The 22,028-nt window shown below is 39.2% G+C and overlaps 1 protein-coding gene across 1 annotated transcript in view; it reads right to left on the bottom strand.

Moving 5' to 3' along the window:
* The window catches only part of ITSN1 (intersectin 1), a 244,597-nt gene that overhangs the window by 177,370 nt on the left and 45,199 nt on the right, over positions 1-22,028 (bottom strand). The window contains exon 2 of the mRNA XM_082625531.1: positions 2,665-2,705. The gene's annotated coding sequence lies outside the window, so the exon portion shown is untranslated. The remainder of the gene's footprint in view (positions 1-2,664; positions 2,706-22,028) is intronic.

Genomic DNA, 22,028 nt, shown 5'->3' with positions numbered 1-22,028 from the left:
CACTGTGCCACCAGGGAAGCCCCAACAACTGCTCTTTTTAATGAGCACTTACTACATGCTGCGCACTGTCTTATCTCTGGTTTTTTTTTTTTTTTGGCTGCACTGTGCATCATGCACAATAGTTCCCTGATCAGGGATCAAACCTGTGCCCTTGCAGTGGAAGCACTGAGTCTTAACCACTGGACCGCCAGGGAAGTCCCTTATCTCTTTCCATCGTATCACAGCCCTATGACATAGGTACTATATTACCATTCCATACTATACACGAAGAACATGAGAATCAGAGAGGTGAAGTGATTAGAACATCACACATTTGGTGACCAAGCTGGATTTGAGCAGGGGAAGCAAACTCCACAGCCTGTGCTGCTTTTATGAAAAACATTGTCTGCGATTGCTACTTTAAAATGCATATTACACTAATGTCTGCCCAGAATACCAAACACAAACCCAGGCTCAAATATCCCCATCAGGTATTATTTGCTCATGAACAGTCAATGTGAAACCAAGCCAGTCCTCATCCCCAACTAAAAAAATCCAAACTTAATATTTTTCCTTATGCTTAACTGAACAACATGGTAAGTGCACACAGTTAAAAATGAATACTAAATAGTAACAGAAAAAAATTAGATAAATTTAGAATTAAAAAGTGACAGTCCCTTTGCCCTAATACTCAATTTCATCTGTCCATGGAATTTTAAAATTCCAAAAGCTCTATCTTGTTCTCAACTATTTATTCCTAGTGTTCTCCCCCAACTCTTTTTTAAATGGACACAACTTCTTTTATTCTTCTGATTTTTTTTTACATTTTACTCTTTAGTTTTCTTCTGTTTCTTGCATCATTTGATTCCGTTTTTGTTTGCTCACTGATAGTTCGTTTAGGGTCATTCTCTTTGACTTTTGAGGCTTTCCTCATATATCTGGTGATCCTTGGATGCACCTTCATATTTAAGACGGAGGCACTAAAACAATGCTCAGAAGCTGGGCATGGGTGGCAGGTTTATTAACTGATGGGCTTCTCCCTATGCTGATCAGATATATCTAGTCATCTGTTCATTGGGAGATCTCCAAATGTCAGTAAGTAGATTTTTTCTATTGAAGCTATATTCAGCTAGATGTGGTATTCCAGCTGGCTTCTGGGGAGGAGTGGAGAAGGGAGAAAGAAGTGAGGGGCCTAACTTCAGTGGGTGGACTTGTATACAATCCCTTTATTTTCAACCCCATGTTTCACCCCTCTAGTCTGGAGCATCTCTGGCCTAGTGCTCTTCATATGTCCCCAGAGGAAGGGGGCTGACGTAGTCACCTGTCTGCTGGGGGTGCAGGAGAGAATGTTTCAAAATGTCTGAAACACATACTGTTGAAGAATTTCGATTTTCAGCTGCAGAACTGACCTAGGAATGCCAGGAGCCTCCAAGCACTATGGGCCTGGGACAAGCTGGCTTGACCTCATCTTTATTTGTAGGCGCTGTTTATCTACCTCTGAACTCAAATTAACACTCCTTTCCAAAGTTATGTTTCTCTTTACAAAAAATTGTCAAAATCTTTTGTCACTGGGGACTTCCCTGATGGCGTAGTGGTTAAGAACCTGCCTGCCAATGCAGTGGACATGGGTTCAAGCCCCGGTCTGGGAAGATCCCACATGCCGCGGAGCAACTAAGCCCGTGTGCCACAACTACTGAGCCTGCGATCTAGAGCCCACGAGTCACAACTACTGAGCCCATGTGCCACAAATACTGAATCCCACGCACTTAGAGCCTGTGCTCCGAAACAAGAGAAGCCACTGCAATGAGAAGCCCGTGCACCACAATGAAGAGTAGTCACTGCTCGCTACAACTAGAGAAAGCCCGCGCGCAGCAACAAAGACCCAACGCAGCCAATAAATAAATACATGCATAAATTTATATTAAAAAAAATCTTCTGTCACTATCTTCTCTACTGTTATCTTTTTCCTTAGGAGTTAACATCTTTTAGCTGACTATGTGATTATGGCAGACATCAGGAAAGGAGAAGAGAAAACACATGTGGTCAAGCCACCACAATGAACTGGAAGTCTATGAGTCCAGTTATGAAGCAGGCCACTTCTCACTGCCAATTCCCTTTAAAAACTACAGCTGCTATTCTGTTCTTCCACTATTTCTTAGTCAATATATTATGTAGGTAAGCTTGATAATTTTCCAAAAAATTTTAGTTTTTCACCTCACAATCTTCATAATGGCCTTGAAATTGACAAGTCATATGTCTTTTGAGCTTTATCCCCCCAAAATTACAGAACAAGACTGTAAAGAATATGCAAAAATTCTTCACCAAAGAAGAATTCAAAACTGAAACTCAAAAATATATAAAAAAGGATATATGTTGGCAAAAACACAACCAAGGGTTTATGCAGAAGTCAAGGTTAATTTAACATTTGAAATTAATGTAATCAACCATATTAACAGAATAAACCAAAAAGCTCATATAATCGTTTTTCCATAAATGTGGGGGAAAAGGCCTCGGCAAAACCTCAACACCTAGGAATGATAAAAACTCTCAGAAATCTAAGATTAGTAGGAAACTTCCTCAAACAGATACAGGGCATCTATGAAAAACCTATAGCTAGCATCATAGTTAAAGGTTAAAGACTAAATTTCCCCCCGCAGAGATCAGGAAGAAGGCAAGGATACCTACTTTTACCACTTCTATTCAACATTATTTTGAAGGTTCTAGCCCTGAAATAAGGTAAGAAAAACAAGCAGACAAAAAAAAGATTTTTAAAAAATCTATAAAACTCTACTTACAGATGATATAATTGTTTACACAGAAAACCCCAAGGAATCTACAAAATAGTACAATAAGTGAACTTGGCAATATCATAGGATGAAAGGTTGATATCAACTGAATTCTTATATATGAACAACAAATAATTGGCAATTGAAATTAAGACAAACAATCCCACTTATAGCAGTGCCAAAAAAATGTAAAAGTCCTAGGTATAAATTTAACAAAAGACATCCAAGGCCAAGGTCTCTATGCTGAAAACTACAAAATATTGCTTAAAAAAAATTAAAGAAGACCTAAATAAATGGAGAGATATACTATGTTGACAGAAAGATTCAATATTGCTAAAATCGCAATTCCCACCAAATGGATCTATATATTCAATGCAATCCCAATTAAAACTGCAGCAGGCTTTTAAGTAGAAATTGGCAGGCTGATATTGACATTTACTTGCAAATGCAAAGGACCTAGAATAACCACAGTAATTTTTAAAATGAACAAAATTGGAGGATTTATTCTACCTGATTTCAAGATTTGCTAAAAAAGCAATGGAATAACCAAGACCTTTTGGGACTGATGTAAAGGCAGACGTACCAGATCAATGGAACAAAGAGTTGAGAAATAGATTTGCACGTTTGGTGAATTCATTTTTGGCAATGGCAAATCACTGGAGGAAAAAAGTCTTTTCAACAAACTGAAGTAGATCAACTGGATATGGGGAGGTGGTGAAGGCGGGAGCGGGGAACACCGATCCTACTTCACAAAATGCACAAAAATTGATTCAAAATGGATTCAAAACTTAAATTTGGCCTAAATTTAAAACCGTATAGTTTTACACAAAAAAATTCTAAAAGATAGAATATCTTCGTGACCCTTGGGCTAGGCAACAATTTCTTAGAACACAAAAAAGCATGATTTATTTTTTAAAAAAGAGAGAGAACAGGAAATTGGACTTCATCAGAGTGAAATGTTAGCTCATTAAGAAAACAAAAAGGCAAGCCACAGACTGGGAGAAAACATTTGCAACACATATATCAGACAAAGGAACTGTATTCAGAATATATAAAGAACTCTTGCAACCTAAAAGTAAATAGTAAGACAAACAACTTAGTGAGGAAATTGATAAGAGATATGAATAGACACTTCACAAAATAACTCTCAGAAACGGCCAAGAAACACATGAAAAGGTGATCAACATCATTAGCCATTAGGGAAACTAAACCAAAGTGATGTGCCACTATGTTTCCACTAGAACGGCAAACATGAAAAAGACTGAGCATACCAAGTGCAGGCAAAGATGTGGAACAGCTAGACTCTGCTGGTGGGAATGTAAAATGGTATAATCACTTTGGGAAACAGTTTTCTTAAAAAATTATACAGCTACCATTCAACCCAGCCACTCTACTTCTCTATATTTAGCTACGAGAAATGAAGATTTCTATCCACAGGAAGATTTCTACACATACCATATCAACTTTATTTTTATTTATTTATTTATTTTTGCTGTACGCGGGCCTCTCACTGTTGTGGCCTCTCCCGTTGTGGAGCACAGGCTCTGGACACGCAGGCTCAGCGGCCATGGCTCACAGGCCCAGCTGCTCCGCGGCATGTGCGACCTTCCCGGACCGGGGCACGAACCCGTGTCCCCTGCATCGGCAGGCGGACTCTCAACCACTGTGCCACCAGGGAAGCCCCTCAACTTTATTTTTAAGAGCCAAAAACTAGCAACCCAAACAACTGATGAATGGATAAACAGTGATATACTCATACAATGAAATACTATTTAGCAATAAAAAGGAACCAACTGTTGCTATAAGCAATAACATGCATGAATGTCAAAATTACTATGCTTAATGAAAGAAGCAGGTATGCACACACACACACAGTATAATTCCATTTTTGTAAAAATTGCAGAAAATATTAACTACTCTATAGTGATAGAAAGCCAGTGATTGCTAGGAGATGAGAGTAGAGGAAGGGACAATGTAAAATTACAAAGAGGCACAGGAAAACTTTGGGGAGGAATGGAAATGTTTGCTATCGTCATAATGGTGATGGTTTCACAGGTATATCCATAGGTCAAAACTGATCAAACTGTGCACTTTTTAAAAAATTAATTAATTAATTTTTTTGGGGGGGTGCTGCGTAGGGTCTTTGTTGCTGCGTGCGGGCTTTACTCTTCATTGCAGTGCATGGGCTTCTCATTGGGTGGCTTCTCTTGTTGCAGAGCACGGCTTCTAGGTGCGCGAGCTTCAGTAGTTGTGGCTTGCCGGCTCAGTAGTTGTGGCTCACAGGCTCTAGAGTGCAGGCTCAGTCGTTGTGGCACACGGGCTTAGTTGCTCCGCGGCATGTGGGATCTTCCCGGGCCAAGGCTCGAACCCGTGTCCCCTGCATTGGCAGGCGGATTCTTAACCACTGTGCCACCAGGGAAGCCCAAACTGTGTACTTTAAATACATGCAATTTAGTGTATCGATACTTCCCATTGGGTCACAAGCCACAAAGAAAATTCTAAAAATAAAAGTCAAGAGTTTGGCTATCCTAGCAGCTGAATACAAACTAGAATATCTACATTGGACTATCCTCTTAAGAGAAGTAGTTATTTCCAATGACTTTCAACAAGTATTTTATCTTTAAAACACACATGAGAAAAGACTCAAGTTTAAGGTCAAGTTAAAAAAAATGGAAGGGATAGAACAAATGATGGACAGACAATATGGCTTTTGAGCAGGAATACTTAATATAATTAAGGAGTTTACAATGACCTTATTTGACTCAATAGAAAAATAATGATAACAACAACAAACAACAACAACAATTTTTAAATGGGCAAAGGACCTGAACAGACACTTTTCCAAATAAGACATACAAATGGCCAACAGGTACACCGAAAAGGTGCTCAACATCACTAATAACCAAGGAAATGCAAATCAAAATCACAGTGAAACATCACTTCACTCCTGTTAGGATAGCTATTATCAAAAAGAGATAACAGGGCTTCCCTGGTGGCGCAGTGGTTGAGAGTCCGCCGGCCGATGCAGGGGACACGGGTTCGTGCCCCGGTCCGGGAAGATCCCACATGCCGCGGAGCGGCTGGGCCCGTGAGCCATGGCCGCTGAGCCTGCGCGTCCAGAGCCTGTGCTCTGCAATGGGAGAGGTCACAACAGTGAGAGGCCCGCGCCACAAAAAAAAAAAAAAGAGAGAGATAACAAATGCTGGCAAGGATGTGGAGCAAAGGAAACCCTTGTGCACTGCTGTTGTGAAATGTAAATTGGTGCAGCCACTGTGGAAAACAGTATGGAGGTTCCTCAAAAAATTAAAATAGAACTACCATATGATCCAGCAATGCCATCTCTTGATATATATCCAAAGGAAATGAAATCATTATCTCGAAGAGATATATGAACTTCCATGTTTGCTGCAGCATTATTAACAATAGTCAAGACATGGAAACAACATGTGTCTGCGGATGTATAAATAGATAAAGGAAATGTGGGCTACATATACAATGCAATATTATTCAGCCTTAATAAAAGAAGACCCTGCCATTTGTGACATGGTTAAACCTGGAAGACATTTTGCTAAGTGAAATAAGCCAGACACAGAAAGACAAATACTATGTGATCTCACTTATATGTGGAATCTAAACGAGCCAAACTCATAGAATCATAAGGCAGAACAGTGTTTGCCACGGGTGGGAGTAAGGAATGAGGAGACTTGGTCAAAGGATACAAACTTTCAGTTATAAGATGAGTAAGTTCTGGGGATCTAACGTGTAGCGTGCTGACCACGGCTAATAATACTGCATTGTATACTTGAAATGTGCTAAGAGAATAGATCTTAAGTGTGCTCACCACACACACACACACAAAAATGGTAGATAAGGTGTGGATGTGTTAATTAGCTTGACTGTGGTAGTCCTTTCACAATGTATACACATACTGAATGCTGTACACCCTAAATATATAAACTTTTAATTTGTCAATTATACCTCAAGAGAGCTGGGGGTAAAAAGGAGTTTATAATTAAACAGGGGATGGACAAATCACATAAAAAATCTGTGTGTATGTGTGTGGGTAGAGGGAGAGAGAGAGAGAAAATGTAGGTGACAAGTAATAATTCACTAAAATTGTATTATTAAATGCTACTAACACACCTGACCTGTATTAGTCAATTTAATCCAATTAACAACACTATGGGTTAAATAATATTACTATCCCATCTTAGGGATGTGGAAACAAAGGCACAGCTTATATAGTCATTCAAATTTCCTGAAGGTTTGAAAATTTTCTAAATGATGGAACAGAGAGTCAGTCTTGTTTCAGTGCTCCTGTATAACCTCATACTTTCAGGATTAAGAACTTAATGGAATATTCCTGAAGTAGTTAGCCTGGTAAACCTTCCAGGGTGGAGCTGGGGGTGGGGAATGAGAGGATACTGTCCCAAGCAATAAAAGCGCTGGAAAGCTAAAAAGACGAGGGAGGGGAAAGCAAGTGGGTTTGTTTGCTTGTTTTTCATAAATTTATTTATTTATTTATGGCTGTGTTGGGTCTTCGTTGCTGCTCGCGGGCTTTCTCTAGATGCAACGAACGGGTCTACTCTTTGTTGCAGTGCGCAGGCTTCTCATTGCGGTGGCTTCTCTTGTGGCAGAGCATGGGCTCTAGACGCGTGGGCTTCAGTAGCTGTGATGCATGGGCTTCAGTAGTTGTGGCACGTGGGCTCATTAGTTGTGGCTCGCGAGCGCAGGCTCAGTAGTTGTGGCGCACGGGCTTAGTTGCTCCGCGGCATGTGGGATCTTCCCGGACCAGAGCTCGAACCCGTGTCCCCTGCATTAGGCAGGCGGATTCTTAACCACCACGCCACCAGGGAAGTCTTATTTTTTTAAAGTGTCATAGCAGACCACAGAGGAAATTGAATGCAGGAAATAAGTTTAATAGAATTTTGCCAGATAAGTCCAAAGAGCTTTTACTTCTTATATGAAAAGTAAAATGTAAGCATTTATCAAACGGAAGTTGAAAGTCTTATATTAAAAAAAAAAAAAACAAGTAACAGAGCAGTTTAAAAAAACAAAAAAGGAGTGAGTGAAGGCAGAAGTTCAACCCATATGATGGGATTTCAGTGGGGTAAGGTGTGTTACCTACAATGAAACGTAGGAATCTACCTGGAAGAAAACAGAGAAGGGTGTTCTTCTCCCTAAGGTGCCTGGCCCTACTGCCTGGGAAGCAGGGAGGCAGGACCACTGCCCCAGAACAAGTGCAGGAAGCTCAGCAGCTGATGCAGTGCTTCCGAGGGGAAGATCTCTTCACAAAGGCAGAGAAGGTAGCCACCATGCACACAAGCATGCCCACCCCACTTTATTAACAGCTTAGTATTTGTATTGCCTCAATATACAACTGTGCCTTCTTTTGCACACTTTATATTATAATACACACTTTCCCAAAGTTAGTAAAACCTTTAATAAACACATTGCTGGCTTAGATATTAATTTTCAGAGGGAGGCAAACACTCCTATATTTACATATAAAGGATAGAAAAACACTCAGACATATTGAGTAATCAAGGAACAGGTAAATAGTAGTTTGAAAGGCTTGGCTAAATGTTAGGATTTTTAAGCCAAAAGCTAAAACATGTTGAGAAAAGTCTTCAACCTTTCTTCATTTCAGCTTCAGAAATGAGAGCTGATTATAGAAAGCTGAAAAAATAAGTATGACCCCTAGTTTCACTATGTACATTAAAATCCCAAATGTTGATGTATTTAAAGTAGAAGACACCTCTATAAATGTATATGTATAAAATAGGTAGATCATCCTTAAAACAGTATTTATTAAAATGTCACTTTGCATGATAAAAAACTGTTAAAACAGGTTTGTTATTTGATTTCCAATGTTTTGCTATCATAAGTAAAGGGAGATTATTCAGAAAATATTAAATGATTTCAAAAAACAAAATACGAAACGTGTATAACTGGTTTCTAGCATGCAACAGGCACTAAAGTTTTAGACACTAAAATACTAAAAAAGGCAAAAACTAATCATGAGGAATAAAATTTCTAAACAATTATTGGCATAATTTAAAACTTTTAACCTTATATTAAATAATTAAACTATTTAAGATGTCTTTAAAAACAGGTATGTCACATTATTCTTCTGAATTTCCTGAAAGTTTGAAAATTTTCTAACATGTTTTAAAATTAAAGGGGGGAAAGGGTAAATATAAAAAGAAGTATCGAGACGAAATGAGATAATTCAAACATATACTCATTCACAGAAAAAGAAATCCTCACAATTATGCAATTCGAATAATTAGCAGAATTCTAACAACCAAAGCAGGTCCAGTTAAGGATTAATGACTGAAAGACCAAAAGGAGATTATGAATATACAGTATCCGTTTTTTACTTAATTAATGCCCATTCCCTCACAGAATCTTGGAATCATCTTATATACATAAGGAAAACGAGTCCCAACAATTAGACAAGCAAAGGGTATAGGAGAGGCAGAGACCTGGGCTGTGCTGTGAACATGCCACTAACTTATGTTGCTGGATTCATAACCAGAGAACACCTGGTCTCAATATTTAAAGACATACTCTTGGTAGAGAAGGCATTTTATGTACAATGGAACATTATAAACAAATTAGGCTTACATTCTCCCACCTACTCTCCTTAAATGTACAGTATTCCAACAGTTCTAGATTGCAGGAAATTACTTTCGTCACCACAGAAAGGCAAGCTGGCTAGAAGGTATCAGAGGCTAGAGAGGTAAGGAAACAAAAGACCTATTCTTCCTCATATTCAAAATAGACTTCGTTTTTGGCTTGCATTTTAACAGGTCTATTGTCTACACCCAGTTCACCGTGTCCTTTCCCAATATTCAGGCTCATTTATTTGAAATAGATTTTCACGGTACTAAGGCAATAAACTTTAAATTCACTTCTTATTAAAAAAATTTTTTTTAATTCTGTTGTAAAGTGGATCAAAAGGTTTAGTTTTAAGTGAAAGGACCTACAGGATGGGAAGGTACAGAATAGAAAATTTAAATTTCTAGCAATTTGGCATCAATGAAACATAGAGAAAGAAAGGAAAGTGTCAAAATGTGGGAGAAAAATGAATATATATGTATAAATATCTTGAAAAATATAAAAATATTCTCAGGAACACATAAAAGTATATAATATACTCATATCATGATACTGTCTCATATTTGAGAGTTGTGAGGGTCTGGTTTAAGGCACTGTTCTGCCCATATTCATCCCTGTTCTAGAATAAAAATTAAAAGGAATCGCAAAAAATAAAAACAAAACCAAAAACAAACTATTGTCCCCACACCTCTTACTTTTGGAGGCCTTTACATTTCTAAAACTTTTAAATTACAAAACCTTAAAAAAAAAAAAAAAAAAAAGGTGGGCTTCCCTGGTGGCGCAGTGGTTGAGAGTCCGCCTGCCGATGCAGGGGACACGGGTTCGTGCCCCTATCCCGGAAGATCCCACATGCCGCGCAGCGGCTGGGCCCGCGAGCCATGGCCGCGGAGCCTGTGTGTCCGGAGCCTGTGCTCCGCAACGGGAGAGGCCACAGCAGTGAGAGGCCCGCGTACAGCAAAAAAAAAAAAAAAAAGGAAATCTCTTTTATTAAAAAAAAAAGTCTGGGGGCTTCCCTGGTGGCGCAGTGGTTGAGAGTCCGCCTGCCGATGCAGGGCACACGGGTTCGTGCCCCGGTCCGGGAAGATCCCACATGCCACGGAGCCGCTGGGCCCGTGAGCCATGGCCGCTGAGCCTGCGTGTCGGAGCCTGTGCTCCGCAACGGGAGAGGCCACGACAGTGAGAGGCCACGACAGTGAGAGGCCCACGTACCACAAAAAAAAAAAAAAAAAAAAAAAAGTCTGCAATGAATGGAAAACAACTAGAAGAGCCTATACCCCTGCTTTATAAGCAAGTCTTACACCAAATTCCACTCCTGTGAAAAATGAGCAGGACATGAACAAAAGGCAGAAAGTTGCCCTGTAAGATTACACATAAAGGCAGGATGTAAACAAAGCTCTTTTGAAACACAGAGAAGAGGTACTGAAAGCCAAACAATAAATGGACAAAGGAACTGACAAATCCCAAACATACAGCCAACCTGATCAATGCCGAATTGTCATGTCTGAAGTCATGGACCTCCAATGTAGCTTATAAATGTGCTACTGTTTGAAGCTGAACAAGATGACCTGTAAGGACGTGCAGCTTGTTCATGAGTAAGATTTTAAAACGGCACGAAGGGTGAGGAACCCAATAAAAAAGAGAACTAAGTTCAAAGAGACATTGTCAACGTTGTCTGAGAAGCTGTAGTGAATATTCAAGTTGTCCTCTCAAAAGAGAACAGGCCTCCCAGATTTTTGTTGTTGGGGGAAGGGTTGGTGGCAGGGGACAGAGGTGAGAAGGGGATGCATCAGGAATGACCAGTGGTCAGCAATCACTGTCAGGCCCAGCTGTCAGCACATCCCTTGGCAACACTCACTGGCATTTCAGCCAACTTGTCCATTTACTCCTGCTTACTTTCCACAAAGAGAAACGCCAAGGAATGTCGCCTATAGAGCTCAAGGAGCAGATTTTAACCTCAGTTCTTCTAAATCACCCTTCCTTTAATATTTGCAATAGGAGAGAATTCATCAGGGAGCAATAAACCCAAAACGTAGCTACAAAGTTGAAAAATGAGGGACAGTGAACAAAGAGACAGAGAAAGGCATTCTTGTTTTAAGAGAGAAAAGGAAATTAACCAGCCCCTCTATGAAGCTTATTTGCACCTCTAGACCAAAGTCACATCTGAAAAGTAAGTCATTAACTTATAGCTTGTCTAACTCTTTTTTTTAAGAAATCAGATTCTACAGCTGCAGACAGGATAACCATTCATAAGCCTTAAATAAAATAAATGAGGGACTTTATTTCTTCCTGAAGGTCTCATTTTCAGGAAGGTCATTAAGAATAAAACATTATCACTGAAAGGTATTGAAAGCTGAAAAAGTAATTCCTGGAAAAGAGCAGATTACCCCAAACCAAAGAGCAAACAATAAAGAATCAATGAGTGGGAGAAGGGCATTTCAGATTAAATTTTATTTTAAATATAAAACTTTTGGAATTTCAAGATTATCAGCCAAATTAATGAGATTATATACATTTAACCTACTATCAACTCACTTTCCAGTTGCTTCCCAAATAAAAATTAATAAGTGACCAAAAACAGAAATTTCACAGGTAATTGTAAATACTTACCACATTTAAAAAAAAAAGTAACGCACTAGGTAATGGGAGAACAAAATGTTGTCCTCTGTGTCATGTGGATAAATATGGTGGTCACTAAAAAGAGATGATAGAAAGATTTTCTTTCAAATAGAAGCTGAATTCTCAACACATTACAAGGCACATGCACACTTAAAAGAAAATATTAAAATAACCTTCCATGTCGTAGCACAAGAAATGATATCACACTTAGTCTCAAATCAACACAGTCAATACTGGTTGACTACGCTCACCTTTATCGCTAGATAACTAACTTGTAAACCTCCAACTACAGGCAGCAACCAAGCCTGGTCTTAGCAGTTCAGCTGCAGGAACAGTGGTCAAGCCTAGGCAGAGAAAAGTTTTAGAGAAAGCCTCAGCATTGGAAAAGAAGTCAAGGAACTACCCAGAAAGCACCGATTGTGAAAAACAGCACTGCAAAGTGAAAAGAGCAAGAAAGCAGGAAGGCCTCCTGCCAGATTTTTAAGCCTCGTTCAACAAAAATAGTGCAACGGTTGCAACCGGATAAATTAAATATGAGTTTATAGATCATAGCAAAAGAAGAAGTGGAACGTACGCATGCTGTACAAAAAAACCCCATGTGCTAGTGTTGATTAAATGCTCTGCATTTGAATATATTCATCAAAATTAAATTTGGCTAGATGTAAGCCTTGATAACGAGTACACAACTGAGAAGCCAGTGAATATTTCACACCTTTGACATCTTCACAGATGTAGTGTGCCACAATGGACAACAATGACAATTAGACCAACTCCTGATGCCAGCAAGTGAAACTTCGAGGGAGGTTTGTTTTAATCTCTTAGTAGAGTCCTTGCTAAGGACTGGTAAGTGTTTGCCCAATCAGGAGATAAAGGAAATCTACAGAGCTACCTGTTGATAACCTGATCCATGCACAGATGCTGGTTGCCTCCTGCTACAGCTGAAGATTATTTACCAACGTGTAAAGAATGGGCGAAGTCCAAGGGAAAAGCCTTACTGCAACATCAATGAAGTCACTGAGTATCATGAATGCGAGTAAAGAAAAATGCAGTCATTAACAAAAACCAACTGCACCCTGCTAGGTGACCTAGAGGACTTCTATGCAGAACAAGATTTATCGACACAAGGAAGTTTTAGGACTAAAAAACTGTTCAATAACATTAGCATCACTAAAACACTCAACAGACAGCAGCCAACAGAAAACCAGAGTTTTCAGAAGGCAACAGATACATGATTCCAATCTTTAATTTCACTTCACTTGACTGAATTACACTGAAATATATTCAAGCCTGAGAAAAAAAGAGAAAACCTGAAAAGAATCCTGGTCATTATTATTTACTGAGGATGTCACTCAATTTCTTTAAGTAGATCCATCTGTACCATTAGGTACAGAAGGGAAGCTTGGAAGTTTCTGTTAAAAATCACAAAGAGTGGGAGGGAGATGCAAGAGGGAGGGGATATGGGGATATATGTATACATATGGCTGATTCACTTTGTTATACAGCAGAAACTAACACAACATTGTAAAGCAATTATACTCCAATAAAGATGTTAAAAAAAGGACTTCCCTGGTGGCACAGTGGTTAAGAATCCACCTGTCAATGCAGGGGACACGGGTTCAAGCCCTGGTCCGGGAAGATCCCACATGCTGCGGAGCAACTAAGCCCGTGTGCCACAACTACTGAGCCTGCGCTCCAGAGCCCGCGAGCCACAACTACTGAGCCCACGTGCACAACTACTAAAGCCCGCGCGCCTAGAGCCCGTGCTCCACAAGAGAAGCCACTGCAATGAGAAGCCTGCGCACCGCAAGGAAGAATAGCTCCCGCTTGCCACAACTAGAGAAAGCCCGTGCACAGCAACGAAGACCCAATGCAGCCAAAAATAAATGAAATAAAATAACTTTTTTAAAAAAAGGATGCTTTCAGAAGGTAAACACACACACACACACACACAAAATCACAAATACACTGTGGTCTAGAACAAAATTGAAAAAGAAGAAAATCCCAGTTTTTCTCAATTTCGTATTTTCTTTAAAAAGGTTCAACTTCTCATAATATGAAAAACTTTGTAGAAGCCAATTTTATTCTCAAAATGTGAATTCCAGTTCAGTTTATCTAGAATTAGAATTTAGGCATGTTTGCACATGTCAAGTTGACTGCATTTGACTTCAATGTTGTGAAATCCAGTAGAGCTATTAAGCTTTACAATTCCGAATAATGATCAAAAGATTTTGAAAAGATAACTATTGTTACTGAAGGGAAGAAAAGTTAATTCATTCAATACGCAGCTCACTGATTAACATGCCTGATTAACATTCATCTACATGGACATTATAAACTAACCCTTTTATTCCCTCTCTGACAAAGCTTTTCTTATTTCCTTTACACCTCAACCTTTACAATGGACATTAGAAAGTTTTTGTCAGAGGGACATTTTACTTGGGAATTTGAGCCAATTTAATTAAGGTCAATCCAGCTTGAAAGCTCACCGCAAAGGAATGAAGTAAAACCTCGAAATAAATAAGGTTACTGTGGCAGATTTCCAATATTAATAACTGTATAGCAACCACTGCTGGTGGGAGGGCGAACTGTTACATCTCCTTTGGAAAGTAACGTGACAAAGCTTCAAGAGTGGAAAATGTTCTTTATCCATGTAACCAATAATTCAACTCCTGGGAATCTGCCTTAAGAAAATAATCCAAAATGCAAAGATCTATAGCCAAAGATGTTTACTGTGACTTTATTTTTCACAATTAAGAACTGAAATCATCTTCATCTAAACCTTGTGCAATGATTCACAGTCACTACTTCCCGTACCTTGCATCAAATAAAACAACCCACGGGACTGTGAAAGCCCAGAGAAAAAAGCTACCAACTCACTCAAGAGAATAAGTCACTCTTCAGAACAACTAGCAATGAGTGTGACTGAAATTCATAGCAGTATATAGATACATAGGAAACAGCATTCTAGACTAAAGAACAGCACAAAGGGCATGGGCAAAGCACCATATAAAAGTTTAATAGGCATCCAAGGACTAGTCAATAATTCTGAATGGCAGGAACGGAAAAGGGACAAGAGAATATAAGAAATGCTATACATAGGATGGGAACCCAGTGGTGGAGAGAAACCTCCAAAATGCCTTGCCATCTAAGGAACCTTGTCTTCATGCTAAAGAGGGCTTCCTTTGAACACAGACCACAGAAGCAGCAGCTATATAAGCTATTTGATTTTTAATTTTTATTTCTCATAGAAAATCGAGAAAATCACACAAAAACGGTCTTTTTCAATTACTACCATTCAGAAAAACAGCCCATTCATAAAGTTTACAAGGTAACTCACTCATACGTGAAGAGCTCGGCAGAGAAATAGATTGATTTTTCTCCCTTCTGTGGTTATAGTTCAATAGGTGAGATCCAGAAATCTGACTGAAAAATGTTATTCTGCTGAATATATATATAAGAAAATAGCAATGTGTATAGATAGTCACACCATCTATCTGGAATTCTAATAATGCTGCTAACATTTAAATCTCCCTCTTTATTGCCCCTGAGTATGCTGCTCCAGTGGAAATCATGGGCCTTACACCAGCATTGACGGCAGCAAGGCCACGAGTCATTCTAAAAGACAGGCAAACCTCTACTGACTCTCACAGGAGGTTAGCAAAAATGAACTGAGCCATCACAGGCAGGACACAGTCCAGAAAATGATCAACAGTTTGGAGCCTTCAGATGGAAAGCGTCCAGCAAGCATCCGGCTCTGGTACTTACTGGCTGTGGACCTTGTGTGAGTTATGTAGACTATTTCTAAGCTTTAGATTCTTTATAAAATGCAGATAATAATAGTACCTAATTTAAAAGCTCATAATGACAGACTTTCCCCTGACCAAACTTTAATCAGGCTGCTCTGAGCCCTCTTCTGGACTAGGCCTCAGCCTTGGCCCTGTGCTGTCTTCAGTCTGCCTAGACCAGTTTTTGCAAGAATCCTGCTAGTCAGTTGAACAGGACCTCCTTACACCTGATATCTGATTGAGTTCTTCATCTCCAGCCTTTAATGTACCAGTCCCTGTACTAGGTCAATTTAGCAAGAATCCCCCTACCCTGATGTCTCCTCTTAGTAAATTTCCATCCACTGACCCCCTTCACCGTGCTCCTTGGCTACAGATCCCCACTCATCGTTGTTATACTCAGAGTTGAGCCTGTTCTCTCTCCTCTATTGCAATAGTCTTCAATAAAGTCTTCCTTATAGTTTTAACAAGTGTCAGAATAAGTTTTTCTTTAACAAGGAGGATAAAATGAGTTTTAATGGAAATAAAACACTTGGAACATTAACTTATACACTTTTGTTCAGTCACGGTTATCATCCAGTACATATAAAAGAGTAACTAGGGACTTCCCTGGTGGCGCAGTGGTTGAGAGTCCGCCTGCCGACGCAGGGGCCACGGGTTCGTGCCCCCGGCCGGGAAGATCCCACATGCCGCGGAGCGGCTGGGCCCGGGAGCCATGGCCGCTGGGCCTGCGCGTCCGGAGCCTGTGCTCCGCAACAGGAGAGGCCACAGCAGTGAGAGGCCCGCATACCGCAAAAAAAAAAAAAAAAAAAAAAAAAGAGTAACTAAATGTTTAAAGGCTAAACTGTTCAGCTTAAATCAATTAATGGCTATTTATTACACAGCAGTTATTGTGATAAACATAAAGACCCAAAGAGAGGACGATACAAGTCCTGCCTCAGAGAGCTCAAATTTAGAACAGGAACAGAGAATCACTCTACATGTGCTCATACAACAATGGACAGCAGGTCAGGGTACAGAGGCAGCAGGGAAGAGAAACTGATGAATTGAGTGTAGTGGAAAGGTCGCCAGACAGGCTTTGAAGGAGGAAGAGAAGTTGCAGAATCACTTTCAAGGTGGAGGATGAACACTCAGGAAGAAGGAAGCCATCCCAAGGGCAAAGGTGTAAGGGTGGAGTTGAGACTAGACCATGTCTCACTGGCACGCTTGGGCAAGGGAGCTACTGAAAGATTTAACAGGAACGTGCCAGGACCAGAGTTGCCTTTTCCAATGTACTTTTTTCCAGTCTGTCCCTCTCCAGCAACTAAGAAGCCGGATTTGGGGAGGTGGCAGCTTAAATCCAAATAAACGCACATTATGTAATTGGCAAGAAAATGTAGATACTCCCCATCAACAAGCACAAAATGGACAAGGGAAAAAAATTGAGCACAGACAGTTTGTAGAAACACACCAAGGGAAAAAGAGCCAAAATTAATATGTCAACATTAGGCAACCATAATGATTTTATTTACTGTACAACTATTACAGATTGGTAACTATTAACTACTGAACTATCCTTACAAAAGAACTGAATTTACCCCTTGTAGGGCTCCACGCATGCTCCCTCTCTGTCCTCCCTTCTTGAGCTGGCTAACTCTTCCTGCTCTTCTAAACGTGGGCCACATGTCCTGTTTGGAGGCTAGAATGGTTTTAAGTGGATTTCCTCTATTGTGCCCTTTGCATGCGCTAAGCTTAGAACTCAATCCACTGTAAACTGCTTGTTTACTGCATGTTCCTTAGACAAGACTTTGGTCCCTTGAGAACAAGGACTTGTTTCTGCATTTCTAGCACCTGTTACATGGTTTGGCCCATGAATGACACACAATGTGTACTGAATGAATGGGTCTTAGAACGAGTGAATGAAGTAAATACTGAGAATTCCATGTGATCACCCTTCCACCTTCAGGGGTCACCTGCATAAACTGAGGGCTAGACAAGGAGTCTTTCCCCAGTCAGATTCCTGATGTTGTATAATCCTGCAAGTGTTCAGGAGCCAAACCAATTTCAATTCTCCAAAGTGACAAATATCAAAGCAAAAACCAAATCTTGATTTTAGAAGTTCCAAGGAATAAAAATAATTCCAAGGAATACAACAGAAATGAACTTGTTCCCTACATTTCACAGTACTATATTAGCCATGTTAATTTTCAAATCAATTATCTGGAGTTAAGACAGAAATACATAAAACATAGACCAACTAATGAAGCTGATGCTCAAGCAAATGCCTTTTCAAAAAAAAAGTTATGAATGAAAACACTGATGACTTTTTAACTTAATATTTTAGCAGAGGCAAGGCAGCTTTTTTTTTTTTTAAGATAAACCAGGCAATCATGTTCTAGAAATTTGCTATTTTGGAAGCAACAATCAAAACTCTTAGGAGGTTTCTCTTTATCTGCAAAGGGCAAAAGTTTCTCTTAGAAACAGTCTTCATTTATTTGGCCCTAAAATCAAATAAATTCAGTTTGACATCAGAGGCTTCCTTTGCTTATTTTATTTACTCAGTACCAAAGTACCTCATCCCTGTTTTTTAAGGACATTTTCAAAGCAAGGCAGTTGTCGCAGTTGCCAATTCAAGCTGTATGACACAATAAGAACCACTGACAACTGTCCCTACCTATATATTCGGAATGCCCTGCTAAGCAAGTCATCTCACTTGGTCTTGAAAGTTAACTCAGGGACTTCCCTGGCGGTCCCATGGTTAAGACTTCGCCTTCCAATGCAGAGGGTGCAGGTTCAATCCCTGGTCAGGGAGCTAAGATCCCACATGTCTCAGGCCAAAAAGACAAAACATAAAGCAGAAGCAATATTGTAACAAACTCAATAAAGACTTTAAAAATGGTCCACATTAAAAAAAAATCTTAAAAAAAAAGTTAATTCATTTCCAAATGTAACAGAAACCAAACCCTTTGAGTAGGTCAACGTAACAATGTAACGAAGGGGAACACCCTCTGAGAAAGAGAAGCTCCTGTTCCCTGAAGAACCACCACGCCAAATCCTCAGGCTTTCAAGTTCTATAAACTAGAAACATCAAAACCTAAATATATCATAGCTCATCTCCTTATGTGAAAAGCTCATGCCTACAGAAGAATCCCAATGAGGCTGGGGAATCCTTTAAGTAGTACCAAAGTTAGAATTCTTCAACCTTAACTAAGTACAAGGTTGGCCAACCATGGTTAGGACTAAAAGAAAATGAATCTTCTGCTAAATGTACATGAAGCATGTGCAAACTTTTCCAAACAATACAACCCAAACCTGATAAGGAGAACGCTTTCACCCATAAGCGCACAATAAGCCCAGAAAAACTGAGGAGTCTAGTGACGTGGCTCTCATCACAGATCTGCTAATTCCTGTCGCCTAACACGAAGGATCTCATTCTGACTTTATTAGACAGCACTAAGCTTCCCTGCAGTAGTTAGCCAAGTAGATCATCTACCCTGAAACGCAAGATATAAAATAAAGGTGGGGGGGAGGGGATAAGACAAAAATTGCATTCAAGACAGCCAGGCAGCAGGCAAACTGATTCAGACTACCCAGTCACAGACAGTGAAACTGTCACTGTAAACAGTAACTCTACCCTGAAAGGGGAGAGGCCAGAGGATACACAGGCGAGCACTTAGTGCTCAGTTCAATTACCTTGCCATTACCTGAGCCATCTATCCAGACTCATCACTGTGTACTAAAAATAGGACACAAGATTGCTTTTATAGCATCCCAGCTGCTAAAAATGTTAAAAGAACCAATTTCAAAACATGTAGCAGAACCTGTACCAGGAAAAGAGAAAAGTAATATATGCTTCTAGTGTCAAACACAAATCAAGAAAAATGAGATGTTAATAACACCTTGCTTTTATATAGCACTTATCTGTGAAGCAGCTCAAATATTTTTGCAAATTAAAAAAAATCTAATTATAGGACTTCTAACAACACCTCTGTGAAATAGGTGGAATGTAAATATCAGTACTTCTGTTTAGCTCCTGAAGAAAAAAAGTAGACATATTTAATCACACTGCAAATTAGAGTTCTGATCTGGCTCAATCCAGCACTTTCAGCATCCCATACAGCCAAGTCACCAATAACCCTAGGGATTGTAACAAGGTAAAATATAAAAGTGAACCCCACAGTTTCCTATGTTCAAGAATTAAACTCTAACAATTAAGTCAAAATTGGTTTTAGTTTTTGAAGGAAAACAGTTCAAGTATTCTATTTAATCTGTTGAATCTACTTTTTAAATTTTTTTGGAATCTATTTTTAGAAGTTGAGAAACCATTATGATGGTTATTAAAGCTACTTGAAATTTAGAAATCACAGAGAAAAGTGAAAATTCTATTTCTCACACTCACCAATATAAGCTGACAGTTTTATGCCTCCTTCAAAGGATGAAAGGAATTCAGTTTAAAGTGCAAGGTCAAAATATACAAAAAGACACACTGGCCTGGGAAACCAATAGGTTTAAAAACAAAAGATGAGTCAACTAATACTTGCAGATCTCAGGTACTTGAAAGAATATTTTATTTTAACTCAAAAAAGGAATTAAATTGTCCCACTGATGGCTAGGAAAAGAGATCACCTTTAAGTGTTTTATTTGTGCTTTTGAAAAGCTATTATTATGAAGTACCTTTAAAAGCGAGTATATTATTACAGCACTAAGGGGCACTTCCTAAATATACCCAATATATCTAACGCCTCTCAAAGCCAACTCCTGGTGAAATAATTCTTTCTTCCCTTCAATACTATTTAGATAAGGCGCGGCCAAAGCAGTACAGGATGACTAAACCTGAACTTGCTACAGGAATTTCCAAACAGATAAGAACTTAAGAACTTTGCAAATACATGCCTATTTGAAAGACAAGAGAAACTTGAAGAAAGTAGCCAGTGAAAATATGAGCTCCTTTCTCAAAAGGTAAGCTCTTCAATGCAGAGTCTGTCTCCTTATAAATTCTATTCAGCCCTGAGAGTCTGTGCTAGTGCCAAGAGGGAAAATGGCTTCTACAGCCACTATCAAAAGCAATTCACTTTAATGAAATGATATGATGTCTAGAATTTGTTTCAAAATAATCTAGAGCTGGGGCTGGCGGGAAAGATGAAACAAGACGGACCAGAGTTAACACCCGCTGGAGCTGGGTAATGGGGGGTACTACTGCCCCCACTTCCGTACTTGTTGGAATTTTTCATAAGAAAAGGTTAAACGGAGAAAGAGAAGAAAGCTAGTTTTATTTATTTATTTATTTTTTCAGATATATATAAACATAAATAAATTTATTTATATAATAATAAATATACATGTAATCTCCTAGTTCTGTCCACTGAAACAAGTCAACCCCAATGAGCACAACTCTTTGGTATCTAAATACCAGTTGCCCACTGAAAGGAACCACAGCTTCTTGCAGAAATAGCTGATTCCAGATCTGGAGCAGGGAAAATACAAGGTGAGCTTAGACATCTTCTTGTGATATAAAATAAGAAAGAACTTAAAAATTAACAGAGATATGTCAAAAGCATACAAGAGCCAGACTGAAGGGGTTCCCTTTAGCCAAATTTGACGGTAAAGAAATATTATCACACTGAAACTTTTTTAAATTTACGAGTCCATTGTGATTTTCAAATAAAAAGGAGAGGATGGGGGAAAGGCGAGCTCTTCTTTATTCAAGAAGGCCTCTGCCCAATACAGGGGAATGACAATTAGAAAAAGCACAATTTATAAACACTGGTGTAATATTTGATTTAGACAAGGTTTATCAATGCTGCTAAAACCACTAGATGAAGTGTTTGAGAACAGGATCTTCAATCTCAAAATATCCCACAAATTACTTATTAATGACAAAGGGACAAAAAGTGGAGAAATCTGTAAATCCACATCAACCAAGTACTAAACATACAGTTAGCAAAGGGATCAAACTTGCCACTGCTAAAATTAGGACAAACTGCTATTATGTTGCTCTTGATGTGATGTTAAAAGGTGGCAACAGAAAGCTAGTTTTAGAAAGCAAATGCCTCTCAGCTAGGCTATTTCTATAAGACCCACTTATAGATATACTTAACTGAGAATTCTGAAGGGATATAATATAGCAAGAATTATCTAAATTCTTTATAGTCATAAACAATTAGAATGACCCTATGGTTTGTCTGTTGTTCACACAGGTGTGAAAGGATGAATTAAGAAGTTACCTGTCTCTAAACTGCTATTGTAACGGAGCAGGACCCTA

Source organism: Mesoplodon mirus (assembly GCF_964341445.2).
Source record: "Mesoplodon mirus genome assembly, chromosome: 6".
NCBI lineage: Eukaryota > Metazoa > Chordata > Mammalia > Artiodactyla > Ziphiidae > Mesoplodon > Mesoplodon mirus.
This window is presented reverse-complemented; position numbering and strand designations above follow the sequence as displayed.